The sequence below is a fragment of the Cricetulus griseus genome, chromosome 3 (genome assembly GCF_003668045.3).
Source record: "Cricetulus griseus strain 17A/GY chromosome 3, alternate assembly CriGri-PICRH-1.0, whole genome shotgun sequence".
Classification (NCBI taxonomy): Eukaryota; Metazoa; Chordata; class Mammalia; order Rodentia; family Cricetidae; genus Cricetulus; species Cricetulus griseus.
The window spans coordinates 108,496,362-108,515,981 of NC_048596.1; positions in this window are offsets into that span (position 1 = coordinate 108,496,362).

The following is a 19,620-nucleotide window of genomic DNA, read 5'->3' on the forward strand; positions in this document are numbered from 1 at the left end:
CATTCTATGTCTGGCAGCTGTGCATGGGGAACAATGCAGCTAACGCAGCTGTCAAAAATCCAAATACGTTGTTTATTACTTCAACAGTGAATGGATAAATTTCAGCTAATTTCTGACTACCAGGTGCAAAAGATAAGTCGAGCCAATAATGTTTGAAAATGGACATATTACTCTGAGTTCAATAAATTTAGAGTAAGTACAAAATATAGTTATCTTTTACAAAAGGTAATTCTGGAGAAAAATATCTATATATTAATACATGTTATTTAGCATGCCCTTTATATTTTTATATTTTGTTTAAAGTTCAGAAATCTATATTTGTATAGTTGAAGATTACTAAAAAGATAAATGAGAAAGTATATATGCTAATTATATTAATTTAGCCATTTACTATGTTTGTATATATGAGTGTATATATATATATTATGTTGTACACTATAAGTATATATAATTTTTACTTGCCAATTTACAAGAAAGGACTGGAACATGAGTTGGAACATGAATGCATCTGAATGCCTTTACAAACCACTGCGCAGACAATAGGTAGTTTGGGATGAAAAGAATGAAGTTTTTGGAGCTAAAACAACACACAGCAGGTAAGTGACAGCAAAGAGAATCCTGATGTCCATGCCACCTACAGCAGATGTCAGGTCCTGACCCTGTCAAAATACACTGGGATATGTGAATGTCTGTGTTTTAGCACTATAGACAGTCAAAATAATTCTTGTGTTTCAAAAAACTGAAAATTTAATAAAATTTACTCACTACTTTTATTAATCCAAAACATCTGTTGACCAATGAAACACTTAATAAGGCTCAGCTATTCAGGATTGCAGAAAATCAATCCGGCACTTTCACCATTTGCTGTGAGACAGATACATAAATATATAAAATTTAAAAAGTGCTAAGAGCACAGTGCTAGAACAGCTTTATGGAAAAATAACATTTAAGCTGAGTAGAGACAGCTAAGAGGATATAATAAGAAAATGGGGTGCCAAGATTATTATGAAAGGGGAGAGTAAGAATGAACAGTTTTTAAGCAGGATGATGATATAAGTCTCTGTCTTGAGAGGAAATAGACACCTCTAAGTAAGAAAGACTGTTGTGAGAAAAGGTGGTAGGAGGAAGTTAAAATGCTGTTGTGATGTGCCAGAAAAGTGACAGCAAAGTTCTAGAACAGGAGGTTGGTAGGCAAGACTGAAAGACCTTGATAAGTTCAAAAGTAGCTTCTATGGGGGAAGTAATGTGGTCAGAGAAATCATGGGACCTGATGGAGTGCTCGAGGGAAGAACCATATAACTGGTCCTCTATCTTCTGCACTGTCAGCTCCAGATGTTAAGTGATGCTTAAAGACTTGAATTGTCTCATGACAATTCAATCCTGACGTAGACTGGATTCTGAGACAAGGCCAGGTCAAGTAATGTTTCCTGTAATATAGTTAGAAATAAAAGTTAAAATTGAGGAGAGATTAGTATTCCAGATAAATATCTATTAACATTGGCATAGATGGTCATAAAATAGGAGCAAATAAGATGACTCAAGTAGAATGCACAGAGATGAGCAAAGCTGCAGCTTTGGAAAGGCCAACATTGAATGGACCTTTAAAAAGAGAGGTTATCAAAGAGAAGTAAAAAAGAATAAAGACTCACTTACTGTCTGACTATTATGATTATGCCATTATTATTGATCACCAATTTTTATTTTATTCTTTTATTAGTTCAAATTAGGAACAAGCTTGTTTCACATGTCAATCCCTTCTCCCTCTCTCTCCCTGCTCCCCAACATCCCACCTGGCCCTAGCCTTCCCCCCTCCACAACCCAGGCAGGGTGAGGCCCTCAAAAGGGGCTCCCCAAAGTCTACCACATATTGATCACCTATTATAAGATTTAGTACTTGCCAATGGCAGGAAGTAGGGATATGAAGATTAAACATGACAGAATTTCTACAACAGGATCACTATCTGATGAGACATTTGCCTGAATGTGGCCTTGGTGTAGGGCACCTACTTAGAGAAAAGGCAAGAAAACTGAGATAAGCTGTTAGTGTATCCATCCCATTTGTTACTAAATTTTAAATATCAATATTTATAGTCTTCTCAGTTGTTCTTTCCAGTGGAAGATGCTGACTCTTAAACTTCAAAATATCTTCTGTGAATATTGTATGTGTCCTAAGATAGTAATACTCAGCAATTGGGTGATATCTGTAGAGACTATCAAATGAAATATTTTATATATTTTTATTATTTAAAACAATATTTAATTTTAAATACATTTTAATCATATGCTTCCCCTTCCCCTTCCCTAAATCCTTCCAGATCCTACCCATGCAACTTTAAGGTTTTTTTTAATTGTTTGGTTAGAATAACCCCAAGGTATTTTATGTTATTTGTGGCTATAAAGGATGATGGATTCTCTGATTTCTTTCTCATTTATCATTTGTATATGGGAAAGCTACTGATTTTTTAGTAAATCTTGTATCCTGCCACTTTACTGGAGGTGTTTATCAGCTGTAAGAGTTCCCTGGTAGAATATTTGGGTCACTTATGTGTACTATCATATCATCTGTAAATAGTGACTTTTTCCCTTCCAATTTGTGTGCCCTTGATCTCCTTTTGTTGTCTTATTGCTCTAGCTAGAACTTTTAGTACTACATTGAATATGGATAAAGTAGACAGCTTTGTCTTGTTCCTGATTTTAGTGAGATGGCTTTAAGTTTCTCTCCATTTAGTTTGATGTTGGCTGTTGGCTTGCTATATATTGCCTTTAATATGTTTAAATATATTCTTTGTATCCCTGATCTTTCCAAGGCCTTTATCATGAAAGGGTGTTGGATTTTGTTGAAGAATTTTTCAGCATCTAATAAGATGATCGCATGGTTTTTTTTTCTTTCAGTTTATTTATATGGTGGATTACATTGACAGATTTTTATATGTTGAACCATCCCAGCATCTCTGGGATGAACACTACATAAAATATCTTGGGGTAAATCTAGCCAAGTAAAAAACCTGTACAAGAAGAACTTAAATCTTTAAAGAAAGAAATTGAAGAAGATATCAGAAAATGGAAAGATCTCCCATGATCTTGAATAGGTAGGACCAAAATAGTAAAAATGATATTCTATAGATTCAATGCAATCCCCATTAAATTCCAGCACAATTCTTCATTGACCTCAAAAGAACAATACTCAACTTCATATGGAAAAACAAAAAACACAGGATAGCCAAAACAATGCTATATAATAAGGGAACTTCTGGAGGCATCACCATCCCTGACTTCAAGCTCTACTATAGAGCTATAGCAATAAAAACAGCTTGGCATAAAAACAGACATGTGAATCAATGGGATCAAATTAAAGACCCTGATCCTAATCCACATACCTATGAACACCTGATTTTTTACAAAGAAGCCACAATTGTATAATTGAAAAAAGAAAGTATCTTCAACAAATGGTGTTGGCATAACTGGATTGTGGAATTTGAAGAATGCAAATATACCCATAACTATCCCCATGCACAAAACTCAAGTCTAAGTAGATCAAAGACCTCAACATAAATTCAGGTACACTATACTTAATAGAATAGAAAGTGGGAAATAGCCTTGAACATATTGACACAGAAGAACACATTATGTTCACCAGTAGCACAGACTCTGAGAGCTACAATAAATAAATGGCTATACAAGTTTGTACTCTCACCAGCAATGGAAGAGTGTTCCCCTTACTCCACATATCCTCTCCAGCATAAGCTGTTATCAGTGATTTTCCCAAGCTCTTTCTTTGTTTTCTTCTTTTCTTTGTTTGTTTGTTTGCTATTTGTTCCTTTCATTTTATCCTTGCTTGTTTGTCTTTTTATTTGCCTGTCTATTTTCTTAAGAGAGAAGGAAAATGGAGAGGAGAGGAATCATGGCCAGATTCATATTGTATGAAAATAACTTTATTTTAAATAAAAAAATTAAACTATAAAAAGAAATAGTCTGTAAGTAATACACAGCTAAGACATATGATGACCAAGAAGGCTCAGTACCTATTTTGACACATGTGAGTTATTCAAGAATTCCATCAAAAAAATTACAGAACAAAAAACAACTTTAAAATATAATAGAAAACTAAAGATAATATGAAGAATGTAAAAATGCATGCAGATCACATTTTATCAGTTTTCACTTGCATTTTTGCATATAATTAGAAAACAACCTAATGTAGTGGCCATTTATCATATTGAGATATTATACTCTGTACTTCCCTCTGTTACTAATCTCTCTAAAAGCATGGAGGTAGGAATTTCTAGTCCCATGTTATAGGTGAAGAATCTAAGGCTTAGAGAACTTAAATCTTTCATTTCAAATTACAGAGCTAATCACTGGCAATAATAGTGTGACCAAATATAATTATGTGAATCCATAGGCTACAACTTTTTACCATCCCATCATGTTCAGCTGCAAGGTGTTGTAACTGCCTTGTTCAGTATGAACATGTGCTAAGAGATTCAAAACTACACGAAATGAATCATAGAAAAGTTAATGGAGACAACATAACTTAATGTTAGACTATAAGAGATATTATCATGGTATTTAAATAACCAAATTACCTCATTAGGTTTTCTCATTAGGAGAAAAATGAGGAAAAAGAAAAGTGAATATGCTTGTCATCACTTACCAACTAGTTACTGTATAAATTGTACCTCATAGGTTACAGGCCACACTGAATTCCTACACAATTTGCATATACAGTGTAAACTTCACATTCTAAATGGAAAACACATTCCTAATAGCACTAGAAAACTATGTCCCAATATCTGATACAGGGGCTGTCATCCGATTAGAATGCAGATCTAAACATGATGAATCCTCTTTGACAGAGGCAGCAAGAGAAACAAGAAGGAAAAAGTAACATGAATAAGCTACCATCATGAGAAGAGGAGTCAAGCTGCACAAGAGAATGTAAGAGTCAGCATCCAGGGAAGTAGAAGAAACCCTCAAAGGAATCATTGGGTTCCCAAACAAATTAGAATACTGGAAGTGTGCTCAATAGTGTCGGACAACCTATCAAAACTGGATCATCTCAAGTCCAAACAGCTGCTGTGATGTGTCTTCATGTTGCTGAGACAGAAGACACAATTACACTTTTAGTGACAACTGTAAATGTACAATGACTGGTAAGTACCAGAAAAAAAAATGCTGAGAATCAGGGAAACTATTTTATAGGAAGTATAACAGCATTTATCAGAAGGACTTTTGTTCATTCTTCAATAAATATTTACTGAGACCACTCTTCTGGATACTAGAAACACACTCAAGTGGATAAAACAAAAGTTTCTGCTCTTTTGGGGTATAATTCTCTATAATAAACAACTTGAAAAGAGCTAAGTGCTATGTCAATAAATTAAAAAGTAAAAATGAAGAAAGTAGGAGACAGGCACAGGAGCAGGGGATGTACTTTTAGACAGAACTGAAAGGAGAGATTCCAATGAGCATTTATCAGGTAAGAAGTCTGAAGGATGTAGGAGAGTGTGTCATTTACAGAAAAGCCCACACAAAGGCCCTGAAAAAGTATACTCTTAGTGGCTTTTAGGACAACTTAAGAGTAACAGAGGGAGCACCCACAGAAAATACAGTTAGAGGTGAAATCACATGTGACTGTGTGGGCCATTACTATTAGAACTCTGGCCTTGTCCTGTGTAAAATGGAAAACTTAGACAGAACCTGTAGAAAAGAAGTAACAGGAAACCAGAGTAAAGAGTAACTAAACCCAGATCTCACAGTTAGAGAGCATAGGAACTCAAGGCCTCCTGACTCCTGGGTCCTACAAAACACAGCCTTTAACTTAAGCCAAGTAATTGTGCTGGAGTTATCTGGGTTGAAAGGCTTCCAGAGCCACTTGGTTTATGCTGCCTCAGGCCATTTTTCCTATTCAAATTGGGAAATATGAAAACATCTGTATCAGAAAAGTAGTAAGGGTTAAATTAACATCCACAAAACCAGGTTCTTAGTATCTTCTAAGTACTCACTATTATTACCATTACAGGTGTGGCATGAAAGGGAAAAATGGACACTGGTAAGAACCTTCCTGGGGATGAGCTATTACAAATTGTGTAACATAGTTTCAGCGTTTATAGAATATTCCTACTCATAGGCTAAAGACTCTCAAAAATACTTTCCACATTTCTGATTAAGTTTGTCAAAAATAATGTCGGTAAGAGACTCCCTGTAGTTTAAAAACAATAGTAAACACTGGGCTTGAGCTTTGGTTCCATCACAGTTATCTTACTTTCAGGGAATTATTTAAACACTAAACTGAAATTTCCTTATCTCCAATATAGAAGCAATAAAAGCACCTAAAGAGTCTTAGGATAGAGCGGTCACGGGAAGTAATCAACAAATGCCACTCATTGTTATTACCGGATTATGGAACTATTTACTAAATATATTAAATTGTAGGATATTTTTTGATTGGCTGCAACAATATTCTATCTTGGAGTCAAAATATTCACTAGGATCCTAGGTACAGATGTGTAGATGGAAGAGTGGGGGGGTGATAAAATACTCACAACCTTTATTCCCAGCAGCAGTAATATAGACATGCTCGAACAACTAACTACTGAAAAATTGAATGACATATTGTGCAGGAATAAGAAACTGGAAAGTTAATGAAAAAAAGGAGTACAATCAAAAAGGAGCAACACAGAAAAGGCATTTTTTTCTCCCAATATGTATATGAGAACTTTTTTGTATTAAAGATACATTTTACATTTTGAAAAGTGAGCATGACAAACCAAATGTAATTGTCATGTAATAGAATATTAACAAATATGAATTAAATATAAGTTAGGACCTAAGGGTGCTTAAAAGGAATGTGTAGTCCCTGAATCAAAAGAATTTACTTTCATCTACTGGAGAGTTGTCACATAACTAGAAACTTTACTACCATCTGCCAAAAGCTGTAATGAATATACAAATTTAAACTTTATATGATAGTAATGCTGTCCCCTATCGTGAACATGTTCAAACTATACACCAGCAGTTCTGTTTAATAAATAAATGTTTGTCATAAAATGTGATAAATGCTGAAAATGTAATTTAACAAAGTATGGTTCCAGCCCCCCTACCCCACAGATGCTCACAGCCAAATAAACTCAAAGTTACAGTACAGTTTAGCAAGTGTTGTGCTGGGGGGAGGGTCTCTAACCTGGCTGGTAGGGAGTCTGTGTTAACGTATTCACCCATACAGAAATGGCTGTGATTGTACAAAATAAAACAGCAAGTCATAACCATTTGGAGAGGGTTGATGCTCATTATTGTCACCCTTTGCTTCAGCCAAGAGAAGCTTTAATTTGAAGAAAATGAAGCCACAGCAGGTTTGCTTCCAGAGCTAAAATGTCCTTCATAGTGCCTCACTAGGAAGGTGTGGTGATTTATCCTGCTGGAAAGAGCTAAGAAAATGGAAGTGGAGGAGAGTGAAAGGGAGAGAGCTGGGAGAGTGTTCTTCAAGGCAGATTCTGGGGGTGGAGGGGAATTAAGGCAAGTAGAAGCAAGGAATGCAGAGGAGACAAGGAGAGAGACTCATCTTTACAGTGGAGTACATAGCAATAAGTATCTACACTACTTAGAGAGAAAGAGAGAGAGAGACAGAGAGAGAGAGACAGAGAGAGAGAGAGAGAGAGGATGCCTGGAAATGAAGATAAAAGTAGTACTTATCTAGACACAAAGAATATACAGTGACTGTGAAGCTCTTGCAATACAAACTGTGTTAGTAGAACACAAACTGTTTTTTTTTTTCTTTTAATTCAGGGCATCATTTTGTAGGCATGGCTGACTTCCTATGTAGAAGAAGCTGACCTCAAACTCACAGAGCTGAGATTGAAAACATACACACCCAGTGGAATACTGAATTCTTGAAATAAATTTTACCCCAGGCTTACAAATGTGAAATTCACAAGTGATGTATTTGCTTAAATATTGGCATTGGTGGTGTAGCTTTTTTTGAAAAAGATAAAGTCAATAGTCCCTGTAATTTCACAATCTGTAAGATAAATGAGACAAATTGCACCTAATTGCAATGGTCAGTATATTTCCCAGTTTAAACATGTAAAATTGACAATTTCTCTTTGGATAGACTGGTAAAATAATATGCAATAAATTTGGTTTGCAGTTGGCTGGAGTAAAGAATGACAGTGAGGAAAATAGTGGTTTCATCTTCATGAAAGAAATAGATATGTATGGACAAGAGAAGTCTGAAACAAAAGACAGTTCAAACCCTAGCTGTTGTTGTCCCCCCACCACCAAAATAAATAAATAAGAGATAGAAGTCAGCTCCTTGTTCAGGTTGTGATAACATTCTCCAGAGTTGCCTAAATTTAAATATTTTGAAGATAAAACAAAAAGCTCCTCCAAAATCCTGTCTTATTTTCCCACTCAAGAACCAATGCTTTAGGTTATTTAACTCATGTTAAATAATTTTAGTCCTGCAGACATCCACAGATATACACTGAGCTGAAATCTGGAATCTAGTTGAAGAGAGGGAGGAATGAAGATCAAAGGGGTTGGTACCAGGGTGGAGAAACCCACAGAAACAGTTGGCCTGAACAAGGGGGAGCACAGACGCTGTCTGGGAGGCCAGTACAGGACTGATCCAGACCCCTGAACATAGATGTCAATAAGGAGGCCTCTGCACTCCAGGGAGCCCCTGGTAGTGGATTAGTATTTTTCCCTGGTGCAAGAAGGGACTTTGAGAGCCCATCCCACGTGAAGGGTTACACTCTGGCTCTGGACACATGGGGAAGGGCCCAGGCCCAGCCCAGGAAGATTTGGTGGACTTTGCAGAGCCTCCATTGAGGGCCCTGCCCTTCCTGGGGAGTGGAGGATGGATAGTCAGGGGTGGGGAAGGAGGGATGGGGGTGAGGGGAGGGAGGGGGAGAAGGGAATTACATGTGAAACAAGCTTGTTCCCAATTTGAACTAATAAAAAATTAATAATAATAATTTTAGTCCTGATCAGTTTAAAGCAATCCTGATGAATATTATCCTATCCCCCTTCTCTTTAAGCCTGACCAAATCAACCCATTTTCCCAGTGACATTTTTGAGCTGGGAATGTGTGTATGACTTAAGTTGTTTCAGGAAAGACTGACAAAAATTATCCTCACACAGTAGCTGGCATGAGCACTATTTCTCTGCTATTGGATGGAGCAATAGCAAGAAAAGTGCCCAGCCTGAGGGAGGAAAGCCCTAGGGTGGACATTGGCTACAAAAAGTAGTGGAGCAGGAACTCGGACTCCTGGTCGAATGTTTGATTCACTGAATAAAACCACCTGACAGTCTAGACCATGGACACTGGACTTTCAGGGTCACAACATTTTCTTGATGTTTAAGGCAACCTTGGAATGAAAGGATCTAACAGAGATCAATACTGAAGATTGGGGATTGATCGTGTGTGTGTGTGTGTGTGTGTGTGTGTGTGTGTGTGTGTGTGTGTGTGTGCATGTGTGTTCTCTCACAGGGGATTAAGACACTAGGCATTAGTTCAGAAATGTTAAATAATTAAAAATAGAAGATTGGATTGCCTTGCCCAGCCTAAATTCAAGGGGAGGTGCTTAGTTTTACTGCAACTTGATATGCCATGCTTTGCCTACCCCTTTCTGAACAGAAACAGAGGAAGAGTAGATTTGGGGGTGGGGGAGAGGAGGGGAGAGATGGAAGAAAGAAATGAGAGGAAGGGAGGGAAGGGAAACTGCAGTTGGTATGTAAAATAAATTAATTAATTAAATTTTAAACACATTTAAAAAGAAAGTTAAAAAATTTGATGAAAATTTATAAATAGCAGACCTATGATTCAAACCTAGATTTTTCAACTTTTTATCTTTTCTATGAATATGAATGTTGTTCCCATAGGTATGTCTGGAGCCTGAAGAATTCAGAAGGGGGCATTAGATCCACTGGCACTAGAGAGTTACAAATGGTTGTGAGCCACTATATGGATGCCAGGAACTAAACCCAAGTCCTCGGCAAGAGGAAGAAGTGCTCTTAACCACTGAGCCATCTCTCCATCCCCTCAAACCTAGACTTTTAAAAACATCTCTGAGCTGGGCATTGGTGGTGCACACATTTAATTCCAGCACTCGGGGGCAGAGGCAGGCAGATCTCTGTGAGTTAGAGGCCAGTCTGGTCTACAGAGTGAGTGCCAGGATAGGATCCAAAGCTACACAGAGAAACCCTGTCTTGAAAAAAACAAAAGACAAAAAAAATGCAAATAAAAACATCTCTGACCAATTCCTGAACATAAAACCAGTAGCACAGACATTTAGATCAACAATTGATAAATGAAACTGAGAAGCTTCTGTAAGGCAAAGGACACAGTCAACAAGACAAAACGCCAGCCCACAGACTGGGAAAAGATATTCACCAACCCCACATCTGACAGAGGGCTGATCTCCAAAATATACAAAGAACTCAAGAAGCTAGTCTCCAAAACACCAAACAATCCAATTTAAAAGTGGGATACAGAACTAAATAGACAATTCTCAATAGAGGAATCTAAAATGGCTGAAAGATACATAAGAAAGTGTTCAACATCCTTAGCCATCAGGAAAATGCAAATCAAAACAACTCTAAGATACCACCTTACTCCTGTTAGAATGGCTAAAATCAAAAACACCAATGACAGTTTACGCTGGAGAGGATGTAGAGAAAAGGGAACACTCCTCCACTGCTGGTCGGAGTGCCAGCTAGTACAGCCACTTTGGAAATCAATATGGTGACTCCTCAAGAAAATGGGAATCAGTCTATCACAAGATCCAGCAATTCCACTCCTAAGCATATACTCAAAAGAAGCACATTCATGCAACAAGGACATCTGTTCAATGATGTTCATAGAAGCACTATTTGTAATAGCCAGAAACTGGAAGCAGCCTAGATGCCCCTCAACCAAAGAATGGATAGAGAAAATGTGGTACATTTACACGATGGAGTACTACTCAGCAGAGAAAAACAATGGAATCTTGAAATTTGCAGGAAAATGGATGGAATTCGAAGAAACAATTCTGAGCGAGGTAACCCAATCACAAAAAGACAAACATGATATGTACTCACTCATATGTGGATTTTAGACATAGAGTAAAGGATTACCAGCCTCCAATCCACACTGCCAGAGAAACTAGTAAACAAGGAGGACCCTAAAAGAGACAAATATTTTCCCCTGGAGGAGGGGAAAGGGTCAGCATCCCCTGAGCAAATTGACAGCATGGGAAGAGGGCGGAGGGAGCTATGAGAATGAGAAGGGAAGAAGAGGAAGGATGCAGAGGTCATGAGGGAGCAGAAAGGTTGAGTCAGGTGAAGAATAGAAGAAAGGGTATGTGATAGGTAGGGTTTTAGTTGGGGGGTGATAGGGGAGGACAGGAGGGAGAAGGGAACTGGGATTGTCATGTAAATCAATCTTGTTTCTAATTCAAATTTTAAAAAAAATTATAATAAAAAAAAATATCTGAGCCCAGCCAGTGACACAGTTAAGTAGGCAAAGATGCTTCCTGCCAAGTTTGATAACCTGAGTTCAATCTCCAGGAACTACATGGTAGAATCCAGGAAATAACCCCTGTGATCTTGGTAAACACACATACACAGAGAGGGACAGAGATAAGAGGATAAATAGAGACAAAGACTGACAGACAACAGATAGACAGACAGACCAGACAGAGGCAAAGACAGAGGGTCGGGGTAATTTTTGTTTGGTTGGTTTTTGAGACAGGATTTCTCTGTGTGGTCTGACTGTCTTGAAACTCACTTTGTAGACCAGAACAGCCTTAAACTCAGAAATCAGTCAGCCTCTCTCTCCCAAGAGTTGATACTAAAGGCTTGGATCTAGGAAGAGATTTTGTTGTTGTTGTTGTTTTGGGGGGGAGTGTTTGTTGTTTTTTTTAATTCAAGTGTATCTAAGGAATATATAATTTCTGCTGAGTTACACCACTGGATTTGTCATGACAAGCTAGTACTTCTATGACAATTGGATAGATATTTCTGGTACATTTTTAAAATTCCAATCAAAGACCAGCCCCTAGCTCAATACTTTACAGAGTATAAGTTTTTAATTTTTTTCTTGACTTCCCATGCCTTCTTTGGTAAAATGCCAACAAAGAAAAATTGGAGGAACCAAAGACTGAAACTGAACATTATAAATATTTGAGCAAAAACATACTTACTAATTATGCTATAGGCTCCAGAAGACCAGCAGCTATGTCTGCTCAGCCCAATGCTTTATCCTCAGTGCCAAACAAAATATTTGAGATATACTAGGTGCCAATAAATGAATCAAGTTAGTTTCTTATTTCATACATCTTCATAAAAATTTTTCAACTCCTGAAAAAGTCCACAAAGTCTTTTTCTTGACCAATCTTCCAAAAACTAATGACTAGATTCATATACAAAACCACAAAGAAAGAAAAATAAATCACATGTCTCTTGTTTATCTGGAACATATGTAGATTGTATACACACTTATAATATATTCATTCAGCATCCAGTCAATATAAAACTTTAAATAACAGATCATCCCTCTCTTATTCTATCTGTCCTTTAAATGAGGCCTGCTTTGAGCATACTGCTGTGAAATAAAGCATATACACAAAAAAGATGAGGACATGTCAAAAAGGACATCTAAGACAAATTAAACATAAAATCATAAACTGTTAGCAAATTATTATACACCATAGAGTAAAATAATAGCCCAGAAAGAAAGAAAGAAAGAAAGAAAGAAAGAAAGAAAGAAAGGAAGGAAGGAAGAAAGAAAGAAAGAAAGAAAGAAAGAAAGAAAGAAAGAAAGAAAGAAAGAAAGAAATGTCAGTGGCTGCTAGAATACCATTAGTCTAAAGGAAATGATGGAATTGGAAAACTACTGTAAGTAATAATATACGAGGCCAAAATTACCAGTGAATGCCAAAGCTAGTAAATAATTCACTAGTTAATCACAATGGTATCATCAGATGTTCTCCAAGTAACTCACATAGAATATTATCTGTCACAGAGGGGAATATATTAACTTTCTGGGGGAGAAACTGAATAACACAATTTTAGCCAACTGATATCTCTCTCTCTCTCTCTCTCTCTCTCTCTCTCTCTCTCTCTCTCTCTCTCTCTCTCTCTCTCTCTCTCTCTCTCTCTCTCCTCTCTCCTGTCTGCAGATAAGGATGTAACTCTCAACTACTTCTCCAGCCTGCCATGCCTGCTATCATGCATCCACCATAATGATAACAAATTAAGCCTCTGAAACTGTAAGTGATCACTAATTAAAATGCTTCCTTTTATAACAGTTGCATTGATCATGGTGTCTCTGCACAGCAATAGAACAGTGGCTAACACAGAAGTTAGTACCATAGACTAGGGCATTGCTGTGATATGCCTGACCACACTGTTGGAAGAATATGGAAAATTTTGGGAATTTGAATTTAAAAAGTTGTTGGATACTTTAAATGAGGACTTAATGAGTATCCTAGTAGGAGCATGGAAGACAGTGCTGAGAGTCATTGGAATGGTGGGGGCCCAGCTCAAGAAATTTCAGGGGTGGGGGAAGAACATTAGTAAGTAGCCTAGAGACTATTCTTATGATACTTCAGCAAAAACTGTGACTGCTTTTTGCCGTTGTCCTAAAAAATCTACCTAAAGATTAAAGTGAAGAGTTTTGGATTAATGGTGTTGGCAGAGGAGATTTCACAACAGTCTAGTATTGATTCTGTCATGCGGTTACTAGTGGTCACTCCTAATGCAGATCTTTGAAAAAAAAGATTGGGCGAAGAGAAATGTAAAATGTATAGTGTATGGGTGGATAAAAAGTTCACCAGGAAAGGTGATATTGGAACCAAATCCTGTGTTCAAGGAGATTAAAAAGTTTGAAGAAAAGCCTTATGCTAAATGGAATAAAGGGAGTGAGATCTCAGGACAAGACCCCAGCCAGATAAGCTTCCAACTTGTGTAAAGGAATTAACAAAAAGTTCAAGCAGTGACAGAAACCATTAATAACAGAAAGCTGTTGCAAATGCAATTGAAAGAGGCACAACATTCTAACCCCATCAAACAGCAGAACTTAGCAGTTTCAGCCACCTGGTTCCTGGCTGAGAAACACTTAAATAAATGTTCAATGCTCAATGTGATTCTGATGGGGGACGGGGACTTGGTCCTACCTGGACTCCAAATGCCAAGCATAGTTGATTCCCCATAGGAGGCCTTACCCTCTCTGAGGAGTAGATGGGGTGGGGGAGTGGGAGAAGGGGAGGAAGGCAGAACTGTGGTTGGTATGTAAAATGAATAAAAACTTTAAAAGAAATGTTCAAGATCCTCAGTCATCAGGGAAATGCAAATTAAAATGGCTCTGAGGTTCCATCTTATACCTATCAGAATAGCCAAGATCAAAGACACAAGGGACAGCTCATGGTGAAGAGGATGTGAAGCAAGGGGAACACTCCTCCATTGCTGGTGGGAATACACACTTATACAGCCACCTTGGAAATTAACATGGTGGTGTCTCAGAAAACTGGGGATCAATCTACCACAAGATATACACCCAAAGGATGCTCAATTATACCAGGAGGACAATTGTTCAATTACATTCATAGCAGCATTATTCATAATAGCCAGAACCTGGAAACAACCTTGATGTCCCTCAATCAAGGATTGGATAAAGAAAATTTAGTACATTACACAATGGACTATTATTCAGCTGTTAAAAACAATGAAATTTGCAGGCAAATGGATGGGAATAGAAAAAAAAGTCATCCTTTTGAGACCAAGAAGGGCAAACATGATATACACTCACTCATAAGTAGATATCAGCTATAAAATAAAGGATAACTATGCTACAATCCACAGACCCAGAGAAACTAGGAAACAAGGAGGGTTCAATGGGGGAACACCCTGATCTCCCTGGGAAGAGAAAATAGAATAGATTTTGTGAGGAGAAAGTGGGTGGGTAAGGAAGAGAACATGAGCAATCAGGTTGTGGGGATTGGAGGGGGAGAGTTACTGAAAGAGACTGCTGGAAAGGGGAGAGATTTCAGGGTCTGGTAGAAACCTGGCAGAAGGGAATCCCCCAGTAATCTACAAGGAAGACCCCAAACCAAGACTCCTGGCAAGCACAGAAACATTGCCTAAATTGGCCTGTGACCAGGCAAGACTTCAAATGGAAGAAGTGGGACACCACCCAAGCCACATAATTTCCGATCTACAGTCTGTCCTACATTTGGGATGTGTTGAGGTAAAAGTGGCCTAGAGATTGAGGGAGTGGCCAATGACTGGTCTATCCTAAAATCCATGCCACCCCTGACACTGCCTGGAGCACCAGGACCCATAGGCTGGATGATTCAGAGACCTAGGATAGAAACAAATATGGCTGGAGGAAAAAAAAAGTCAATGTAATTAATGATGCCTAACAATATTATGTTATGCTCATAGATGGGTACCTAACCCAAATGTCATCAGAGAGGCTTCATTCAGCAACTGATGTGAACAGATGCAGAGCCACAGTCAAACATTAGGTGGAGCTCAGGAAATCCTACCGAAAAGGAGGAAAAGGGATTGTGAGAGCCAGCGGGGTCAAGGATACCACAAGGAAAACCCTCACAGGAGCTCGCAGAGACTGAACCAACAACCAGAGAGTATGCATAGGATTGTGTTATTTGTTGTTTTTACTCTTAGACTCTTTGGAGGGGACCACCACCCAGCTCCCAAATAAATCACACACAGAGACTTATTCTTAATTATAAATGCCCTACCATAGCTTAACTAATTTCTAGCCAGGTTTTCTTAACCAGTCTACCTTTTGCCTCTGGGCTTATACTTTCTTCTTACTTCTGTATATCTTACTTTCACTGTAACTCCATGGCTGGCTATATGGCTAGGTGACTGGCCCCTAGCATCTTCCTCCCCTTGTTCTTGCTCATCCTTCCTCTTCCTAGACTCTTCTATTTATTCTCTATGCCTATCAGCCCCACCTAGCCTTTCTCCTGTCTACCTACTAGCTGTTGAGCTCTTTATTATACCAATCAGGTGTTTTAGACAGGCAAAGTAACACAGCTTCACAGTGTTGAACAAATGCAGCATAAAAGAATGCAATACATCTTTGCATCATTAAATGTTCCACAGCATAAAGAAATATAACACATCTTAAAATAATATTCCACAACAGGACTGATCAGGCACTCTGAATATATGTTATAGTTGTATAGTTTGATCTTCTGTAACTACTAACAGTTGGACCAGGGGCTTTCTCTGACTCTGTTTCTGAGTTTTGGAAACTTACTCCTCATACTTCGTCACCTTACCCAGTCTTAGTACTAGGGGAGGCACTTAGTCTCACTGCAACTTGATAGGCCATGTTTTATTGATATCCATGGGAGGCCTACCCTTTCCTGATCAGAAATGGAGGGGTAGATTTAGGAATTGGGTTAGATGGGAGTTGGGGGGCTGAGTGGAGGGGGGAAACTGCAGATGGGATGTAAAATAAATTTTACATTTTTTAATTAAGAAAGAGACACGAAAGTAAAACTTGCTTCATCCCTCGCCTCTGTCCATGTGAAGATACAAGAAGAAAACAAGACTCCACAAAACAAGGCAGTGTCCTCACAAGACATGGGATGAGCTGGCATCTTAACCTTAAGAGTCTCAACCTCCAGTAATTTGTTCAATAATTTCTGTTGACTAAAGCACCCAAGCTATGGTATTATAGTGAAGCCACATGAAGTGATTAAAAGTTTCTAGGGCTGCCTTTATCTTTTAGAGCATAGAGTATAAATAAAATAAATCCACACCTCATGCCATAAAACAGAAAAACATTCTAATGTAATTCTTTATGTGACTCTAAGTTACAGAAAATTAAGTAGACTATTTCCAAATCTATAGATGAGTGTTATTTCTTAAGATGTGAAACACAGCATCTCACACACAAAAAAGTGTTAAATATATAAAATTTGAAACTCAGTTACTAAAAAGGGGAAGCAACAGTGTTAAAAAAAACATATATTCTATAAGCTACAAAATGCTAAAAGCTATTTTTTCCAAACACTCCATTTCAATATCTCTAAATAACACAGAAGTTACAACAGTTAAACACAGGCTATAGACAGAAATGTATTTCATCATAGAGGAAATACACAGTAATCTCTAAATAATAATATATACTTTTTTCAAGGTTATGACAAAATTACCACATATATTATGTTAACTCTTGAGATTGAGGCAAATACTTTGGAATACAACTTTTTACTACAGTGTAAGAGCAATAAAAAGATCAATACCCTTTGCCCTAACAACCTTACTTTCTATAACTTATATAAAGGAATTAATTCAAAAAATAAAAAATAAATGTTTGGGAATGTTGATTATGGTTTCATTTTAATAAAATAAAATGAAACAACCTAATTATCTAATAAAAGCAAGCTAGTTATGAAAACCATTATGTAGCTATTGAACATAATATTCTGAATCCATTAAAAATCCAATTTTGAAAACTTTAACAACATGGGGAGATGTTCATGATGTACCATGAGCTAAATTGTGAAGAACGAAATTTAACAACTCTATTACAGAATTAAAATATTTGTTCAGAAACTTAGATTTAACCTCAGATTATCAGAGTTGTCAGAAAAGAGCATTTTTGATTAAACACAATTTTTTGAATAAATCTCACACATATAATTTACCAGCTATAGAAGGATTGCTCTGAAATGCCCAACACTCAACCAGGAAAACCTTCCAAAATTACTTATATTCTTATAATGGAAAAGCTGTTGTGTCAATAAGTAAAGCAAATATTTTAAAAATTGAAAATTATTTTAGCTTAGTGTTAGTCTTGAGTTTTTTAAATTTCTAGACATCAAATATAAACACCCTATTTATTTGGTTTAAATATTCAAAATCTTAATTGTGAAAACGTTTCCCTTAGCTCCTATCCCTACAGTTTTCTATCCTTGCTGATGATCACTTTTCTATATAAAAGCTATGTTACCCATTGTAGCACACTCAAAGTATCTCCATAGCACAAACCCAGATAACTGTTCACTTATTATCATTTTAACTATGATAGGCATTACTCTTAAGTGTCATGATGGACACTAGATCACAGAACTACAAAGAATCTCTCTCAATACTAACATTCTACAGAAGAGTGAAAACTTCATACAAAGTGTACTCTAAGACAGGCATGGTAGTGCGTGCCTATCATACCAGCACTCAGGAGACTGAGGCAGGAGGACTGCTATGAGTTCAAGGACAGTTTAGGATACATAGCAAATGCCAGGCCAGCCGTCTTGAGGCTCTATCTCACAAATAAAAGTCTAGTCCACCGGAACAGCCACTATACCAGAATTGTGTATGAGGTACATGTGGGCATACTTGAGAAAAGGATTCACTTCACCTCAGGTAAGAAAATGGTTTCATTGTCATTGTTCAAAGAATTCATGCCTACTATCTCTTACTATCATTACTTCCCGTCGAGCTCAGAATTAGTCCTAAGTACAGAAGTACATTCTCTACATTACTTCATTGTAGCACCTGTTATAAAGACAAAGTGGTGATATTGCTACATATATTTTCTAGAAAGTGCCATATGTGTCATGTGGTAGGCGCCAAACAATTATCTGAAACAGAAGTGATATCTGGGTCAAAGAAATGGCATCACTTTATTCATTGAGCATCTACTATATTTTCAAGGGTTTTACCAATTAATGAAGAAAATAGACAGGTGAAATAGTAGCCTTTCATGAACCAGAGACTAGATAGGTCATTGTCCTAGGGGAAAACTTGATACTATAATTTAACTAAAAGAATATAGCAATAAAGTGATTCCTAATGATCTATTACTATACCTGTAGATCAGTGCCTCCCTCAACTCTCATCAGAGAAGCTTCTTTTTGCAGTAGATGAAGTGAACAGAGACCCATAACTGGACAATATGCAGAGAGTGAGAGATTTTGCAGCACTCAGTCCTAACTGAGATGTTTTCATCAAACCACTCCCCCTCAAGATTCAGAGATCTACATGGAAGAAGTGAAGGAAGTATTTTAACAGTCAGAGGGGATGGATGGCTTTGAGGAAACACAGTCTTCCAGACATAGATGACTGATACACATATTAACTCAGAGACTGTGGCAACATGAACAGAGGCTGCACAGGTTCCAACCAGGTGGGGTCCCAGAACTGAGAGGATGAAGTGAACACCAGGTCTCCACCCTAACCAAGAAACTATCTGCAATTGATACCCATGAACAAAAGGAAAACCAGTCTTCTTCAATGAATTGTCACTAAGTATATTACTCACTGATCATGGTAGGGAGCATGCCCAGGAGCAGTTGGCCAACACAAAACAAACTCAAGATATTGTGAACTTTATGTTTCATTTTCCTTTATTGTGGCTTTTTTGTCTTATTATCCTTTTGTTTGATTTGATTTTCAGTTTTGTGGTTTTGTGGAAGTTTTGTTTCTTGAAGGGTTTTCTTGCTTGTTTACTTGTCTATTTCAGTTTTTGTTCTTGAACTGTTTGTTTGAAAGTGATAAAGGGAAAGAAAATTAAGCTGATTGTGTAGGGAGGTGGGGAGACCTGGGAGGAGTTGGGGGAAGGGAAAACACGGTCAAAATATGTTGTTTAAAAATATT